Source organism: Panicum virgatum, chromosome 1N, assembly GCF_016808335.1.
Source record: "Panicum virgatum strain AP13 chromosome 1N, P.virgatum_v5, whole genome shotgun sequence".
Taxonomy (NCBI): Eukaryota; Viridiplantae; Streptophyta; class Magnoliopsida; order Poales; family Poaceae; genus Panicum; species Panicum virgatum.
In genome coordinates this window covers 24159232-24179048 of record NC_053145.1, presented here as the reverse complement: position 1 = coordinate 24179048, position 19817 = coordinate 24159232, and positions in this window count along the sequence as shown.

Below are 19817 nucleotides of genomic sequence, written 5' to 3'. Positions count from 1 at the left end.
ATCCACAGACTGACGGGCAGACCGAAAGGGTTAATCAAATTCTTGAAGATATGCTTCGAGCATGTGTCATCCATTATGACAAGAACTGGGACAAATGTTTATCCTTGGCGGAGTTTTCTTATAACAACAGCTATCAGGCCAGTCTGAAGATGGCACCCTTCGAGGCCTTGTATGGTCGACGGTGTCGAACTCCTTTGAATTGGTCTCAGACTGGGGAACGTCAAATATTTGGACCCGAATTAGTTGTCGAGGCTGAGGAGAAAGTCAAAATAGTACAAGCTAATCTCCGAGCAGCTCAGTCCCGGCAAAAGAGTTATTTCGATAAAAGAAGGGATCCTTTGAAATTCATGGTTGGTAACCACGTCTATTTACGAGTGTCTCCAACTCGAGGCGTTCAACGTTTCGGAGTTAGGGGTAAGCTCGCACCTCGCTATGTCGGGCCATATGAAATCATTGAAGAATGTGGACCCGTGGCTTATCGTTTGCGACTTCCTTCACGACTTGCCGCCATCCATAATGTTTTCCACATATCCCAACTCAAGAAATGTGTTCGAGTTCCTACGGAAATCATTGATCAACAGGAAATTTTAGTGGAGCCCGATCTCTCATATACCGAATATCCACTCAGAATTCTGGATCAAAAAGAGAGAGGTACTCGTCGAAAGGTGGTAAAAATGTATAAAATTCAGTGGTCTCATCACACTGAAGAAGAAGCCACTTGGGAGACGGAGGATTATCTTAATCGACACTATCCGGGTTTCCTTAGCTCTACCTCAGGTATATCATTTTCCCCACCTCAAATTCAATCATCCAATCTCGGGACGAGATTCTTGTTAAGGGGGGGTAGGTTGTGACACCTCAGGTGTTAGCACCTTTAAATCCAATCAATGTACCTTAGTTAAAGTTAAAAGAAAAATTTGAGAAATTAATTTAAAGAGAAAGGATCAAATAAAAGACAAATCATACAAAAGAAATTAAAGGAAAAGAAAAAGGAGTGAAAAGCTACTCAAAATTTAATTCAAAAATGTGCACAAAATTTTTGTTGGCTCATGAGAGGTGTTTCAATTGACATGTGCTCAATTGAACTTCAGCCAAAATCAAGTCAAAAACTGAATAAAACTAAAGTCCTTTTGTGCAAATATGCAAATGTGCCAATAGTTCAAAATGTGATTTTCAAATGAAAATTTGCATAACACAAAAGTTGTAGATCTTGAAAAGTTATGCAAAAATGGTATTCAACACTTTTCCATTTGAGCCCTCTAATTAGGAGAAAATTTTAGTTTACCGAGAGGTCCCTGGAAATTTCAGAAATCACAAAAGAGCCCCCATCTCCATCTCTCTCTCTCCCGGTGCTCTGTTTTCCCGCCGCCCGCCGTACGCCGCCGGTGGACCTCGTCCACCGCGCGCCCGCGACCAAATGGACCCGGGGAAACCGTTTAGCGCCACCTGGCCTGCCCCTTGGCGCCCTCCCACGCCCACACGTGTCCCAGGCCGCTCCCGAGCCGCCACGACGCCCCCAGCCATGCGCCGCGCCGCTGCCTCCTCCGCCCGCTCGCCGTCGACTCGCCCAGGCCGAATCGACCGCCCCCAGTCACTCCTTTCCTCACCCAGGAGCTCTGTGGCCTATAAAGACCCCCAGAACCCCCGCAGTCGCGCCCCTTCTCCCCTTCTTCCTCCTCCCGCCGCTCCGCCATGGCCGCCGAGATCCAGCTCGCGCGGACCGGCTAGCCCAGCCCCACATTGCCCCCTCTGACCACCGCAACAGCTTCGCCACCTCCCAGTTACGCTCCACGCGCGCAGAATCGAACCCAAACCCCCTCCCGACGCCGTTCCCCTTTTGCGCCGCCGCCGGCGAGCTCGGGCTCACCGCGGACCGGCCAGCTCCGGGGAAGACCGAGCCCGATAGCTACCCCAGAAGCATCCACGAGCTCATGCGGTGCTCGTGCGCGCCTTGTTCCCCTACCCCAAGCCCTCCTTCGCCTCCAGCGCCGGCGAACCGAACAACCGACCCGCCATCAACGCCGACGAGCTTGAACCTGTGCTCCAATCGCTCGAACGTCGACCAGGGTAGGTGTTCCTCGATCCTTTCTCCCCCACGCGCCTCCCCGTGGCAGCCCCGGTAAGCCCTGCACCGCAGAACACCACCGGCAAGATGCCACGGCGGAGAAGGCCGGCGAAGGACCCGGTTGTAATTTCTTTTTTTCGTTCAAGGGTGTCTCTGCAAGTTTTACAGTGTATACCAGTGAACTTCTAAAATGCGAAACAAATCACAGAAAAATCAGAAAAATGCAAACTCAACTGATCTGGAATCCTTGTAACAAAATCTACAAATTTTGTAACATTCACATTTGCAGAAACTCAACCGAATTTAATCTAGGGAAAAGATTAAGAAAATCACCTTATGCATGTTCATGAAGTTCTGCTCATCAAATGACATTGATTTTTGGATATGTTATAACTAATGGGATGCTAAGATCACAGTAAAAAGATGACATCAAACCAAAACAGTTATCAGGTTAGAACAATCAAGATTCTCTAATCTGTTGTTAGCACTCTCGATTTAATTCTGGAAAATATGTACATGAACTTGCTCTGAAAATTTTACTACAGTCTTGTGCCACTGAATCCCTGTAAGTCTCTAAATTTCAAATTTATTAGAGTTCATTTGCTATATACCATGATTTATGCTTGTTTAATCAACTTAATTCCTCATATATAGTTGTTATGCTCGGAAAAATCCATATTTATTTCTGGAGTCTCTTTTTAGCTCTGTGTCCCTATATAAAAATTTTGAGCTGCATTTACTGAGTTTGGATTTGTCGAATAATCATGCTTAGCATCTTATGGTTAGGGTTACTATTTTTTGTTCTGAGAAATCTACAATGTTTCTGATCTTTATTTTTGGGCATGATCTTGCTTAGAGTATGTTCTACCCTTGATAAAAAGTTCAGATGCAATGCTGGTCAAATACATCTTGAGAAAATTATGCAAACTCATGTTAAGTTAACTGAATAACTAATTTAGTATAGTGAGTTAAATCTTGAAAAATTTTCTGGAGTATGTTTAACTCAGTACTAGTCTCTGGTAAAAATTTGAGAACCAAATCCTTAGTAAAACTTTCTGTAGATTTAATCTTTGTTAATGGCTTGCCGTTTTTAATCTTTTTATCACCTCTGCTATATAAGTGTATAAAATCTGGAAAAATTTCAGTACTGAGTGTATGCTTTGAAGTTGCTTGCATAAAATTTGTAGCATCAGAATCCATGTGGAACATTCTGTACAAAAATATGAAGTAACTAGAGTAATCCATTTGCATGATTAGTTATAGTTTTTGCTTTATGGTTAAATGCTGAAATCTATACCATAATTACTTATTTTGAATCTGAGTTACTTTAGTGTTCATCACTAGCTCTTTAGTAGTTGTGATGTTAAGAAATAATGAAAGCATGTTATGTGTTGAAATTAAAAATGAAAACCTAAAACCCCACTCATTCATGAATAACCATAGTTATGCTTACTACTCTATAAACGATTGCCCATGCAATGAAATATGAAATCGGCACTAAATTAACTTACGTGGACTACAACTTTATCGTGAAGGAAAGAAATTGTTATCCATGAATAACTCATAATCTTGCATTGCATATAGAAACGGTTAATCTCGCGGACGGAGACTACGAACTGGTGCCCGCGGACTCTCGTGCGGAGCAGGAGATTAATCTGAACTGTACTAACTTGTCTCAAGACCTGGGCCAAGCCCCCGAAGTTTTTCTGCCTGACAGTGCCCAAGAAGGCAAGCCCCGGAGCATAATCCCACTATTTTTCCGAATTACCATTCTGTTATCTATTTACTAATGTATGGTAATAGTTGGTTTTCTGCATATAAGTTCTCTAGGCGTTGATCGAGAACCCTAGATGCATGATCCATAGGAACCTATGTTTGATACCGGAACTTTTTATCGACTAGTTGCCATGCTAAATAGGCACGGTAGAAGTCGAGTGGTTCTCTGCCTCTCGCGAGCAATAGGAATTGTACTGACTTTATTTCCTGTTGAAATGTAAGGACAACGGGCGGGGTTGTGTAGTTGTGATACCCCGCTGGTATAGTCAAAAATGGCTAAGGTCGAGGTGTGTGGCTCATTTTGTTAAGCGTTTGAAAGTACTAGCCACATACCGAGAAATATGGTAATCGGTAAGCTTAAGTACCTGATTGGACCGGCGAGTGGAACGATCTCGCACCCTCCTGGTAGAAGTAGGGTTTATTTTATGTCGCGACGTACGGGTGCAGAGTGGTCGGACTCTGTAGTCGGGGAGGGTGTGCCGGATCCACGGACTGGAAAGAAAGGGGAAAAGTAGCGTGGGCGGGAGCGAAGTCAATCCCCATGCGTGTGGTCTAGGTTCCCCTGGCCAGGTTGAAATTCGATTCGGAATCGTCCGCCTCTCACGGCATGAGATTGCTTAATGATTTCGGTCACATAGAGTAACAAGTGGAACAGGATGATGATAATACTGCTGGTTGATTAAATGGTTGCTCTACCATGTTTGAGTAGAGTTAGTTGCAAACTTAGAATGGTTGATTCCACTAGAATCTGGCTAAGTAAAACCTGAAAGTAAGGATCAACACTTAGCGGCATTTTTGGCAAACAAACCTCTCCAACCAAAAAGCTTGCATGTATAGTTATCGGACTATGTTATATCCGGAGACGGGTCAGTCTTGCTGAGTATTAGTATACTCAGCCTTGCTTGTGGCACTGTTTTTCAGGTACTAACTTTGAAGATCTGTTTGCGAGTCTTACTTGGCCTTGTACTCTGCCTCCGGGTTGGTCGGTTGAGTGGGATGGCCCTTCAGCTAGTGCTAATCACCCTCCCGCTGAGTGACGCATTCGTACGGGCTTTACCGATGCGTCACGTTATTTCGTTAGTTATCTTTTAATGCTTCCGCTGAACTTTGAGACTTGAATAATTTGAGGAGTTGGAACTCCTTAGTACTTCACTAGTCTGAACATGGTTTGTAATAAATTTTCCTTTCCGCTGCAATCACTCTGAGATGTATGAAATGGTTTGTGTTGTAATCTCTGGGCTCACCTTCGTGTGAGTGTTGTCTGCTGATCCTGGAATAGCGTGGCTTTTATCGAGGCTTCACTCGAGGAACTACCGGTGAGTGCCAAATTGGGTCAGAGTTGCTTAGCAACGAAGATCAGTGCACCCGGGCCCAGTAGTTTTGGGTGGTTCCGCCACAGCCGCTCTCCAAAAGCTGAAGGAATTGTTAGAGTCCAAGGACTTGGTGCAGCAGGAGCTCGAGGAGCTTAAAGTTGTTGCTCAAGCTGTGGAGGACATCGTGGAGATCCCAGATGGAAATGCGGACGAGCCGCTCATGTTGGCGGGGAAGCTGCAGAAATTTCCCGAATGCTTTCAGCAGTACGTCTCCATGACCAACCGACAGTATGTGGGACATGTACTCAGGCTGGTTAAGTCCTACTAGTCACGCACGCCACTTGATCCGCTGGGGGAGGGTGCAAAAGTAGATTGCAGTAATGATCAGTTTGATCAATATCTTGAAGAAACCTCCACCATTGCAGATAGGATAGTGGACAGCTTGAACAAGTGCTGATCTTCCTGGGTTTTTTTGTAAAAGGATAATGTAATGGGCTGGTGGTGCCCTAAGTACTCTTGTGTACAAATGTTTGGATTTATGTTTCGTTGAGTGCTTGTTTGTTTTGAAAGGATTGTAGAATCCTTTGGTTTGTCAAGTAGTATTTATTTAGAAAGTATCATAGAGAACACTTTATGAGCTCTAGCGGCATCGCGCCTACTCGATCTTAGTGGTAGATACAGGGTATCCTACCTGTAGGTATTTGCCTTAAGAGGCGAAGTGTTCTCGAAAGTGGCGAGTAGATTGGTTCTATTTCCAAATTTAGTGCTGACCGGTTAGGATTGAATGCCGTAGGATTAACCAAGTGGGAAAAGCACTAGGAGAAAGTAGTTAGGCCGTAGCCTATGTTGGCATTTCTTATGCCCGATAGAATAGATATTTCGCAAGCGCACAGAATCACAGCTGTAGCACTTCACCTTCGAGTATTCTAGGGTATCGTATTTTTCCTCAGGGAAGCACTATGGTAAAGAGTATCGTAAATCGAGTGATAACCATACTAGCTTAATCGACCGACTAACTAGATGGGGTTAAGCCAGATAGACAAGTAAGATGAATGGACAGTCGATGATCGAGTGACACACAGAGGTTCAACTCCTTAGAGAGGTAGCAGCTGGGAGGACAATGGGTGAGATAAGACACCTGAAACACTTCTTAACTATCGAGCTAGCCTCTATAGATCAGACTAAACACCTAACTAGTTCTCGGAAAAGCAGAGCTTACTTCGGCGGCTGGAAGAGGAAGGACTTCATAAAGGGATAAGAGGAGAGTCCAAAGGCAACCTGCACTACTGCTGTGAAAACACCCGAACGTGGTGGACTACAAAGGACTGATAGGGGTGTCACCACCTACTGACTACCACAAAGATTCCGTGGGGTGCAACACACTTTCTAGCTAACACTAAGGTCATACACCACGTCTACATTCGGTGTTAGGATTTCTCTCGAGGCCTTCGAGAGAAATCCCCCTCAACCTAGAGCACTAACTTGAGATAATCTAGTCCGGGCGAGAAAACTCGTAAGGTAAGATCCCGATTATTAGATAGATAACTTAGCCTAATCTAAAGGAAAACTTCCGTGCTCGAGCTGGACTCTCAGACTCGAGAAGATAAAAGACAGCGGAAAGTAAAGCTGACTCAGAAAAGTAAAGAACATAACTTATATTGATAATGTCAAAAAAAGATACAAGAGCTATACCAGACTTCCAACGACTCCGGAATCCCGAGCAAGCTCGACTCGACTCTAACTCCCAAGCTACTAACCTACTCTAGAAAGTACAACTGAAGAGAGAAGAGCTCCAATGGTGCGTGTTACAAGTGATGGATGGGTTCTCTATTTGTAGGCTTCCAAGGTCGGTTCCTGATCGGTAATGCAGTTAGCGTAAGTTGTAAGCAGGTAAGGTCGGTGTGCTTGTCTTCCACGTGAAGCCGGGACTTGAGGGGGTGCAAGGTGGGGCCGGCCGGCCTCGCCTAGGCCGGCCGGCCTGGGGTTGTGTTGACGCTCGTTAAGTGTGAAATATGACCCTCAACTATACTCTTAAAGAAGGAAAACTATACCTCTTACTCACATATTTGTATCACTAACCTAGCTCCATAGTTGTTTTCGAGAATTTACGATTTCAGGAGCACAAGTCCGGAATAAGATGAAAACACGATGAATATGCAGACAGAAGTCACAGACGATCGTGTCCTGCATAACATGAGCAAAGGAGGCCCACAAACCAGACCAAACTGACCAACCAAGCCCCGGCACTGACCATCTGACATCAGGACCCACCAGGCAGCATACCAGAGAAGGTCGGTGGACAATGGCGCCAAGGAGGGGTTGGCCGACCCCACCTGGCAGCCAAATGGACTAAGTTTTGGCGGGAAGCTCTATCTTATCCTCCTGAAGGCGGTTGATGATGTTTTCATATTTATCTTGGCGGGAACCGACCTCAAGGAGCTATATAAGGGGCCTCACACCACTCACAACACACACACACTAGTTGGAAGCCTCTCTCTCTACACTCTCTTGTGACTTGTAGTCCTTAGGTGTAACACCCGGTTTATAAAAGAACATAAACCGAGCAATCATATACGTGCCAGGATCAAGTCACACGTATATACTACAGAATGAACAGTATATCATAGCACATATCACGAATAAGACATAATAAATCGAAATACGAATGTTATTTATTACATTAATGACATAAATGTCTGATACAGCGGAAGCGAAGTACAAATACGATAAAAGCTCTCCGAAGCTGAGCAGGGCGCCACAGGGACGTCGACTGGGAGACGAACACCTAGAAGTCCTCGTAGTCCTGGTAGCGCTGGACGAACTCCCTCGTGTCGGCAGGAACTGAGCAGCAGTAGCGTAGCCAAGAGGAAAAAGTAGAGAAGAGGCAAGAGTGAGTACACAACTTGTACTCAACAAGTATAACACAAACTATGAGGCTCTAAAGTTGGCTGACTCAACTGCATTAGCTTTTAAGTGTTGGCAAAATTTTATTAAGACTAATTACTACAAGTTGGTGAATTACCATTAACCCAGTTACATAGTAATTAATCAGAATTAATCAAGTTACTACAGAGAACCAAACCGAAACCACCAAGGTAACCCCGAGAGGCACCTCCCTCGTCGGAAGGAGATAACCCCACTAATCAAAAGGAGGATCTGGGCCGCTCATAACCGTGAGCACGGCTAGTATACCAGTTTTACACTCTGCAGAGGTTGCACATCTTTACCCACAAGTCGTGAGCTACACCAGTTGTTCATCACACTTCTGTAACACCCTAATTTAAATTCCAGCATTTAACAATAAATTTAATTGGTTTATTTAATTTTCTAAGGATTTAATTTGCTTAGCTTGCATTAAATCTAATTTTTGTCCATAAATAATTAAAATCCATCATAGGTTAATTTTGTTGTTGCATCATGCTGGAGCATCTTTTCTTTTGTTGTGTGGTTAGGTTTTGAATTCAAATTAGTTTGAATTCAATTAGTTGTATTTGGTTAGAATTAGGAAGGAAAAGAAATAGAAATAGAAATATAGAAGAAAGCCTTAAACCCAAACCCAACCCAAGACCCTCAACCCAGCCCAAACTCCGAATCCGGCCAACCCCGCGCTAGGCCTACTCCACCCGGCCTGCCAGCGCGCGCGGCCCATACCCCGCGTCCCGCTCACCGATTCGGCCCGATCTCCCCGTACGGCCCAGCTCGCTCCGCAGCCCAGCCCCGCCTCAGCCGCTCGCCCGCGCGCGTCGTCCCGCTGACAGGGAGACCCCACCGGTCATCCCCCTCATCCCGCTTCCCTCGCCGCGCAACGGAAGTCCGGCGAGATCCCCGGTCCTTCCCCTTTAAACCACCCCGAACCCCTGCGCCTTTCCCATCCAGCCGCGCCGCCACTCCTAACCCTAGCAGCGCCGCCACCACCCCGCTCCGCCACGCTAGTGTCTCTGCGCCGCCGTGAAACCATCGCCCCACCTCACCCCGGGCGCCGACGACCCTGCAGAGCAACCGCCTGGGCACCTGGGTCAGCTTCGAGCCCTTGTTGCCCCGAATCGAACCGCGTCTACGCCGGATTTTCCACCCCGACTCGCCGCCGGTAAGAGGCTTAGCTGCTCCGTTTTCTCGCCACGGTTGATCGCCGGACTCCCTTAAACCCCGCTACACCATCCCAGGTCCACCACGGGTCGAGCCGTGCTGCCCAGACGCCCGAAGGCGCCCTTCAGCGACCCGTCCCCGAAGCTCCGCCGCGAACCGCCGCCCGTCCTCACGCCGGCGTCGCTGCATTGCTACTCCGGCCCGGTCTGCACCCACGGTGAGCACACCCCAACCTTCTCCCTCTTTTGCGCTAGATTTGGTAGGCCGTAGCCCACCCACGCAGCACAAGGGCACTCCCACCGGCGGCTTGCCATCGCACCGAGCCGCCTCCATGCCGTGCGCCTGCCTTACTCCACCGCAACACCCCGAGATCCACCCCAGTGAGTTACGCATGCGACCGGCTATCTCCCCGGCCAAACCCCGGCCCAAACGGAGCTCTGTAGCCCCAGAAACCCATTTTCCCGGCGATGCGCCGCCGCGGGCGTTCGTCTCCGGCAAGCCGCGCCGCCGCCCGCGCCCCCAACCGCCCGTGGCCGCCCGATCCTGAATCAACGGCCATGATTAGATCCAGGCCCTTTCTGATCTGAGCCACTCGATCCTGATCCGACGACCGCAAATCAAGCATACCGTTTCGGCATGGATGTTTTGCTAAAGAGCCCTCGGGCTTTTGCCAAATCAACCCTCGGTCCTAGCCTTTTCAAAAATAATTCTAGTTAGGTCCCTGATTTAACACTTTAGCCCTGAGCTTTCCAGAAATCAAACCCGCCGTCCAGGGCCATTGGTTTTGCACGTTAGCCCTTAGATTTAATGGTTAATTATGTTTTAGTCCTCGGTTTTTGCAGAAAACCCCCTGGAACTTAGTTTTTATCACAGATAAGCCCCTAGAACTTGTTTTTAGCCTAGAAAAGGCGTTTTAGCTCCGTTTTTAGCGCTCTTTTTGTCCACGCGATCGTTGTAATGCGTAGGATAGTTTTAGCTTAGTTTTCTTGCTGTTTTTATGTATTGATGTACTATTTCTTAGTTTTTGCTAGTGTTTGCTTGTATGCTTATTATTGTGCATTGTTTTGGCCATGTGTTCGTGAGTAGACGTTGATCCATCTGAGGAGCCCCAGTACCAGTACCCAGAGAAGCCGTCTTCCGAGCACTTTGAGCAGCAGTAGGAGCAGTACGAGGAAGGCAAGTATAACATGAGCCACCTATCACTTTTAAATACAATTTCATACTGCATTTTAATACTGTATGCCTTTAAGGATTTCCTAGCCACTTTATGTCCTTTATATATACCTTTGGGTTGCATTTTGGTTAGTTGTGCTAGGTTGCTGCCCTATAACACACTCTGGTCCTTTTTAATTAATTTGATTAATGGTTTACTTGAACTTAATTCTGAGAGTGGCCCTCTGTGCTTCGTGCTTGGGTGGCTCACGTCTCGTTAAAATAGGGTTTTTGTAGAAACATGGTTTAGGGGGCCAGCACGGTGCTTAGTGCTTGGTTGGCCACTCTCCATAAGGACCGGTTCATAGAGCGACAACCTGGGACAACAGCGCTACCACAAGGCTAGAATGGGATAGACTTGGCATAATAATTAGATCTTTTTGGTTTGGAGTAACTTACCTGCGGGGCAGGGGCGGTAAGCTTCTATGGCCCTCGTGCTGAGTGGCCTCGTCTGTGCTTCGTGTCTTGACGCCCACTAGACCTGCTTCATAGTCGCCGATCCACCCTCACTGTTACTCCCTACCAACGAGATTCTTTGTAAAGGCCTCGTAGTGAGTCGCTAGCCATCTCACCTAAGGAAGTGTGATGAACAACTGGCGTAGCTCACGACTTGTGGGTAAAGATGTGCAACCTCTGCAGAGTGTAAAACTAGTATACTAGCCGTGCTCACGGTTATGAGCGGCCCAGATCCTCCTTTTGATTAGTGGGGTTGTCTCCTTCCGACGAGGGAGGTGCCTCTCGGGGTTCCCTTGGTTTGGTTTCGGTTTGGTTCTCAGTTGTTACATAATTAATTCTGATTAATTACTATGTAACTGGGTTAATGGTAATTCATCAACTCATAGAAAATAGCTTTAATAAAATCTTGTCAAGACTTAAAAGCTAATGCAGTCAGTCAGCCAACCTAGAGCCTCATAGTTTGTGTTATACTTGTTGAGTACAAGTTGTGTACTCACTCTTGCCTCCTCTCTACTTTTTTTTTTCTCTTGGCTACGCTACTGCTGCTCAGTTCCTGCCGACACGAGGGAGTTCGCTCAGCGCTACCAGGAATACGAGGACTTCTAGGTGTTCGTCTCCCAGTCGACGTCCTTGTGGCGCCCTACTTCAGCTTCGGAGGGCTTTATTCGTATTTTGTACTTCGCTTCCGCTGTATCAGACATTTATGTCATTATTGTAATAAATAACATTCGTATTTCGATTTATTATATCTTATTCGTGATATGTGCTGTGATATACTGTTCATTCTGTTGTATATACGTGTGACTTGATCCTGGCACGTATATGATTGCTCGGTTTATGTCCTTTTATAAACCGGGTGTTACAGAGTGGTATCAGAGCCGTATCGACTGTAGGACGAAGCCTAGGTAGAACTGGTCGAGTTTTAGGACTTCATCTCTCCAATCCTTGCCTGCTGAAACTATTTTACTATTATACCCCTTGACTTCTTTGACTTTTTACCCTTCTTGCCTTGATTTCTCTCTCTGAAGAATAGTTTTCGTAGATTTGGCCTGAATCAGTCATCTGACCACCATGAGTTAGCTAGGTGACCCTTTTATAATAACACGATAGCACGTTCTGCGACGCGTCGTGTTAGTCGAGTCGTATGTTAAACTCGGCTAAGTTGTGAAAATTGTCTGCTTGTTATTATGCTACATGCTTGATTTGGATTTTTGAATGATTGTATAGCTTAGTAGTTTAAATTTATTTAGAGAAAATCACTCAGATGTTAAAGTTAACTAATTAATAAAGTGAGTTAGATCGTTGGGGGTAAAACAGTCCACTCTATCCTGTCTACTTTATCATGGCTGAGTCTTTTTCCGCAAAGAGTTATCATATCCATCTGAATTTATTCCTACAATATCCTTACCCGTGAAATCTTTTGTCCAAAATCAGATGGTGAACACCAGGCGTGGTTCTGACCAGCAGGGGCAGAACAACCAGGGACAGAACACCCAGGGGACCAGGATCCCGATGCCTCCGCCTTTGACTCCGGAGCAGTACTTCCAGCTCCAGATGCAGATGATGGCCACCCTGAACAACACTGTTCAGGCTCTTCAGCAGGCTCACACTCAACCTCCGCCTCCTCCATCGCCGCAGCCTCGCAATAGGCGTGCTGAGTTTCTGAGGGGTCACCCGCCGACGTTCTCTCACACGTCAGACCCTCTTCAGGCTGACGACTGGTTCCGTGCAGTGGAGCGTCAGCTGGACATCGCCCAGTGCGATGATCGGGAGCGTGTTCTATACGCAGCAGGACAGCTGCGAGGGGCAGCTTTGGACTAGTGGGAGTCCCACCCAGTTCAAGACCGCGAGTCTCTCACTTGGCTCCAGTTCAGGGAGCATTTCCGCAGCCACAACGTCCCCGCGGGCGTTATGAAGATGAAGCAGAAGGAGTTCCTTGCACTGAAGCAGGTAATCTTAAATATAATTATTCAGCGGATTCTTTTGAGCTAATGCCCCTTGTTCTATCCTTATGAATCTTGAGTTAATCTTTCGATATCTATCTATCTTTGTCACTTCAGGGGACTATGTCGGTCACGGAGTATCGTGATCGTTTTCTTCAGCTGGCTCGCTACGCCCCTGCCGATGTTGCGGATGACCGCAAGAAGCAGGAGCACTTCATGGAGGGTCTTGAGGACTACCTCCAGTATGCGCTGCTCAACCTCCGCTTCGACGACTTCAACCATCTGGTTGACAGCGCGCTCAACACTGAGCGCAAGCACCTGGAGATGGAGGACAAGAAGAGGAAGATTGTCCCCGTTGCTTCTGGCAGCAACACTCGTCCTCGCCTCCAGCAGCCTCAGCCATACCAGCAGCAGCAGTATCGGCCTCCCCAGCAGTACCAGCAGAGGCCGCAGCAGTACCCGCCTCGACAGCAGCAGGCAGGTCAGGGCCCGAGGTTACCGGCACCTCCGGCTCGTGCTGCTCCACCAGCTCCGCCAGCACCGCAGGCTCCACGTCCGGCAGCTCCTACCGGACAGCAGGCTTCGACACTTGCACGCGTCTGCTATCACTACGGCCAGCCGGGGCACTACGCCAACACTTGCCCCCGGAAGGCGCAGGCGGGACAGCAGGGGTGCCCAGCTCAGCCCAGGGCGCCTGCACAGGGTCGGGTGAACCACGTGACGGCCGAGTCAGCGGCCGAGGCTCCTAACGTGGTTATTGGTACGTTCATGGTCAACTCTCACCCCGCTACAGTGCTTTTCGATACCGGTGCTACTCATTCTTTCATTTCCAAGTCATTTGCCGAGCAGCATGGTATACCGGTTTCTTGTATGAGGACAGCTATGGTAGTTACCTCACCTGGGGGTCAGATTCGTACATGTTCTATATGCTCCAGAGTTAGTATTGTCATAAAGGGGGTAGAATTCCGCACTGGCTTGATAGTTATTGACTCCTCGGGGATAGATGTGATCTTGGGCATGGAGACCCTTACCAGATGGGGAGTCCGTATTGATTGTGCTCAGCGGACAGTTCACTTATCGGCATCTGATGGCCAAGAGGTGACAGTCAGTGCTTCAGAGCCTTCTGGATTTCTTCATCAGATGGAGGCTAGACCCACGGACAGTATTCGCGTGGTGTCTGAGTTCCCGGATGTCTTTCCGGATGATCTGCCAGGTATGCCGCCTGAACGCGCCATTGAGTTTTGTATTGATCTCTTGCCTGGCACAACTCCTATTGCAAAGCGGCCCTACCGTATGGCACCTATAGAGCATGAAGAAGTTAAGAAGACTATTGATGAGTTGCTAGCCAAGGGCTATATCCGTCGCAGCTTCTCTCCTTGGGCTTTTCCATTATTGCTGGTAGATAAGAAGGATGGCTCGAAGAGGATGTGTGTCGATTATCGCGAGCTGAATGCAGTTACTATCAAGAACAAGCATCCACTGCCCCGTATTGAGGATCTCTTCGATCTGCTTCGAGGTGCTCGTATATTCTCGAAGATCGATCTTCATTCGGGTTATTTTTAGCTGAGGATCCGTCCTGGGGATATTCCGAAGACGGCATTCACCTGCAAGTATGGGCTATATGAGTATACGGTCATGTCCTTCGGCTTGACTAATGCCCCGGCTTTCTTCATGCATCTGATGAACATGGTCTTCATGGATTATCTGGATGTCTTTGTGGTGATTTTCATTGATGATATTCTGATCTTCTCCAAGACAGAAGAAGAGCATGAGGAGCATCTGAGACTCGTATTGCAGAGATTGAGGGAGCATCAGCTGTATGCCAAGTTCAGCAAGTGCGAGTTCTGGATTGACGAGGTTCCATTCGTCGGTCATGTTATCTCTTAGGGAGGCATTGCTGTTGATCCAAGCAAGGTGAAGGATGTGCTCGAGTGGGAGACACCGCAGACAATGAAGGAAGTCAGGTCCTTCTTGGGCTTAGCTGGATATTATCGGAGGTTCATTGAGAATTTCTCCAAGATCGCGAAGCCTTTGACTTCTTTGCTGGAGAAAAATGTGGCTTTCGTGTGGACTGATGAGCGTCAGAGGGCCTTTGATGAGCTGAAGAAGAGGTTGACTACGGCGCCAGTCCTGACTCTGCCAGACCAGACGAAGAGGTTCACGGTATATTGTGATGCTTCGAAGGATGGTCTTGGGTGTGTTCTGATGCAGGAGGGCAGAGTGGTTGCTTATGCTTCACGGCAGTTACGTCGGCATGAGCTGAATTATCCCACTCATGATCTTGAGTTAGCCGCAGTTGTACATGCTCTGAAGATTTGGAGGCATTACTTGTATGGACAGCGGTGTGATATCTACACTGATCACAAGAGCCTCAAGTACATTTTTACACAGAATGAGTTGAACATGCGGCAGAGGAGATGGTTAGAGTTGGTCAAGGATTATGACCTGGAGATTCACTACCATCCGGGCAAGGCCAATGTTGTAGCAGATGCTCTGAGCAGAAGAAGTTATGTCAACATGGCCGTGGCTTTCCAGATGCCTCTAGAGTTATGTGAGGAGTTCGAGCAGTTGAGTCTGGGCTTCTTGCATCATACCTCCAGTGCAACATTTGAGGCAGTACCGACTCTAGAGTCAGAGATCAGGCAGCATCAGAAAGATGATGAGAAGCTGCAGGAGATTCGTGAGTTGCTCAAGAAGGGCAAGGCTCCTCATTTCAGAGAGGATGATCAGGGTACCTTGTGGTACAAGAACCGGATCTGCGTGCCTGATGTGCATGATCTCCGAAAGTTGATTCTGAGTGAGGCCCATGATACAGCTTACTCTATTCATCCGGGCAGCACGAAGATGTACTATGATCTGAAGGGACGTTTCTGGTGGTATGGGATGAAGCGTTCAGTGGCAGAGTACGTGGCTATTTGTGACACCTGTCAGCGTGTCAAGGCTGAGCATCAAAGGCCAGCAGGTCTGTTACAGCCTTTGAAGATTCCAGAGTGGAAATGGGAGAAGATCACGATGGACTTCATTGTTGGATTGCCTCGTACTCAGAAAGGGTACAACTCCATATGGGTAGTAGTGGATCGCTTGACGAAGGTTGCTCACTTCATTCCGGTGAACACTACTTACTCCGGTGCTAGACTTGCAGAGTTAAACATTTCTCGGATTGTCTGCTTACATGGTGTGCCCAAGAAGATTATATCTGACAGAGGGTCTCAGTTCACTTCTCGGTTCTGGGAGCAGCTTCATGATTCTTTGGATACGAAGCTGCGTTTTAGTACGGCTTATCACCCTCAGACAGATGGGCAGACAGAGAGAACCAACCAAATGTTGGAGGATATGCTGAGAGCTTGTGCCATTCAGTACGGCACTAGTTGGGATAAGTGCCTTTCATATGCTGAGTTCTCATATAACAACAGCTACCAGGCCAGTCTGAAGAAGTCCCCCTTTGAGGCATTGTATGGCAGAAAGTGCAGAACTCCTCTCTATTGGGATCAGATTGGTGAGAAAGCAGCTCTTTGGCCCTGAGATCATAGATGATGCAGAGCAAATGGTTCAGGCTGTGTGAGAAAATCTGAGGATTGCACAGAGCAGACAGAAGAGCTATGCAGATGGCAAACGGAGAGACCTGACTTTCAGTGTTGGTGATTATGTATACCTGAAGGTGTCTCCGATGAGAGGAATCCGCAAGTTTAATGTCAAGGGGAAATTAGCACCTCGGTATGTGGGGCCATTCAAGGTGCTAGAGCGGAAAGGCGAAGTTGCTTATCGCCTGGAGTTACCTCTCGGCCTCTCAGGAGTTCATGATGTCTTCCATATATCCCAGCTGAAGAGGTGTTTGCGAGTACCCGAGGAGCAGGCACCACTGGATGGAGTAGATGTGCAGGAAGATCTGATTTATACTGAGCATCCGGTGAAGATTCTGGAGACATCGGAGAGGGTTACTCGGAACAAGCACATCAAGATGTGTAGAGTTCAGTGGAGTCATCACAGTGAAGCTGAGGCTACATGGGAGCGAGAAGATGAGCTGATGAAGACATATCCAGATCTCTTTGCTAGCCAGCCCAGCTAAATCTCAGGGACGAGATTTCTTTAAGGGGTAGGGTCTGTAACACCCTAATTTAAATTCCAGCATTTAACAATAAATTTAATTGGTTTATTTAATTTTCTAAGGATTTAATTTTCTTAGCTTGCATTAAATCTAATTTTTGTCCCATAAATAATTAAAATCCATCATAGGTTAATTTTGTTGTTGCATCATGCTGGAGCATCTTTTCTTTTGTTGTGTGGTTAGGTTTTGAATTCAAATTAGTTTGAATTCAATTAGTTGTATTTGGTTAGAATTAGGAAGGAAAAGAAATAGAAATATAGAAGAAAGCCTTAAACCCAAACCCAACCCAAGACCCTCAACCCAGCCCAAACTCCGAATCCGGCCAACCCCACGCTAGGCCTACTCAACCCGGCCTGCCAGCGCGCGCGGCCCATACTCCGCGTCCCGCTCACCGATTCGGCCCGATCTCCCCGCGCGGCCCAGCTCGCTCCGTAGCCCAGCCCCGCCTCAGCCGCTCGCCCGCGCGCGTCGTCCCGCTGACAGGGAGACCCCACCGGTCATCCCCCTCATCCCGCTTCCCTCGCCGCGCAACGGAAGTCCGGCGAGATCTCCGGGATTTCCCCGCAGGCCTGCACACCGAGATCCCCGGTCCTTCCCCTTTAAACCACCCCGAACCCCTGCGCCTTTCCCATCCAGCCGCGCCGCCACTCCTAACCCTAGCAGCGCCGCCACCACCCCGCTCCGCCACGCTAGTGTCTCTGCGCCGCCGTGAAACCATCGCCCCACCTCACCCTGGGCGCCGACGACCCCGCAGAGCAACCGCCTGGGCACCTGGGTCAGCTTCGAGCCCTTGTTGCCCCGAATCGAACCGCGTCTACGCCGGATTTTCCACCCCGACTCGCCGCCGGTAAGAGGCTTAGCCGCTCCGTTTTCTCGCCACGGTTGATCGCCGAACTCCCTTAAACCCCGCTACACCGTCCCAGGTCCACCACGGGTCGAGCCGTGCTGCCCAGACGCCCGAAGGCGCCCTTCAGCGACCCGTCCCCGAAGCTCCGCCGCGAACCGCCGCCCGTCCTCACGTCGGCGTCGCTGCACTGCTACTCCGGCCCAGTCTGCACCCACGGTGAGCCACACCCCGACCTTCTCCCTCTTTTGCGCTAGATTTGGTAGGCCGTAGCCCACCCACGCAGCACAAGGGCACTCCCGCCGGCGGCTTGCCATCGCACCGAGCCGCCTCCACGCCGTGCGCCTGCCTTACTCCACCGCAACACCCCGAGATCCACCCCAGTGAGTTACGCATGCGACCGGCTATCTCCCCGGCTAAACCCCGGCCCAAACGGAGCTCTGTAGCCCCAGAAACCTGTTTTCCTGGCGATGCGCCACCGCGGGCGTTCGTCTCCGGCAAGCCGCGCCGCCGCCCGCGTCCCCAACCGCCCGTGGCCGCCCGATCCTGAATCAACGGCCATGATTAGATCCAGGCCCTTTCTGATCTGAGCCACTCGATCCTGATCCGACGGCCGCAAATCAAGCGTACCGTTTCGGCATGGATGTTTTGCTAAAGAGCCCTCGGGCTTTTGCCAAATCAACCCTCGGTCCTAGCCTTTTCAAAAATAATTCCAGTTAGGTCCCTGATTTAACACTTTAGCCCCTAAGCTTTCCAGAAATCAAACCCGCCGTCCAGGGCCGTTGGTTTTGCACGTTAGCCCTTAGATTTAATGGTTAATTACGTTTTAGTCCTCGGTTTTTGCAGAAAACCCCCTGGAACTTAGTTTTTATCGCAGATAAGCCCCTAGAACTTGTTTTTAGCCTAGAAAAGGCGTTTTAGCTCCGTTTTTAGCGCTCTTTATGTCCACGCGATCGTTGTAACGCGTAGGATAGTTTTAGCTTAGTTTTTCTTGCTGTTTTTATGTATTGATGTACTATTTCTTAGTTTTTGCTAGTGTTTGCTTGTATGCTTATTATTGTGCATTGTTTTGGCCATGTGTTCGTGAGTAGACGTTGATCCATCTGAGGAGCCCCAGTACCAGTACCCGGAGCAGCCGTCTTCCGAGCACTTTGAGCAGCAGCAGGAGCAGTACGAGGAAGGCAAGTATAACATGAGCCACCTATCACTTTTAAATACAATTTCATACTGCATTTTAATACTGTATGCCTTTAAGGATTTCCTAGCCACTTTATATCCTTTATATATACCTTTGGGTTGCATTTTGGTTAGTTGTGCTAGGTTGCTGCGCTATAACACACTCTGGTCCTTTTTAATTAATTTGATTAATGGTTTACTTGAACTTAATTATGAGAGTGGCCCTCTGTGCTTCGTGCTTGGGTGGCTCATGTCTCGTTAAAATATGGTTTTTGTAGAAACATGGTTTAGGGGGCCAGCACGGTGCTTAGTGCTTGGTTGGCCACTCTCCATAAGGACCGGTTCATAGAGTGACAACCTGGGACAACAGCGCTACCACAAGGCTAGAATGGGATAGACTTGGCATAATAATTAGATCTTTTTGGTTTGGAGTAACTTACCTGCGGGGCAGGGGCGGTAAGCTTCTATGGCCCTCGTGCTGAGTGGCCTCGTCTGTGCTTCGTGTCTTGATGCCCACTAGACCTGCTTCATAGTCGCTGATCCACCCTCGCGGTTACTCCCTACCAACAAGATTCTTTGTAAAGGCCTCGTAGTGAGTCGCTAGCCATCTCACCTAAGGAAGTGTGATGAACAACTGGCGTAGCTCACAACTTGTGGGTAAAGATGTGCAACCTCTGCAGAGTGTAAAACTGGTATACTAGCCGTGCTCATGGTTATGAGCGGCCCAGATCCTCCTTTTGATTAGTGGGGTTGTCTCCTTCCGACGAGGGAGGTGCCTCTCGGGGTTCCCTTGGTTTGGTTTCGGTTTGGTTCTTAGTTGTTACATAATTAATTCTGATTA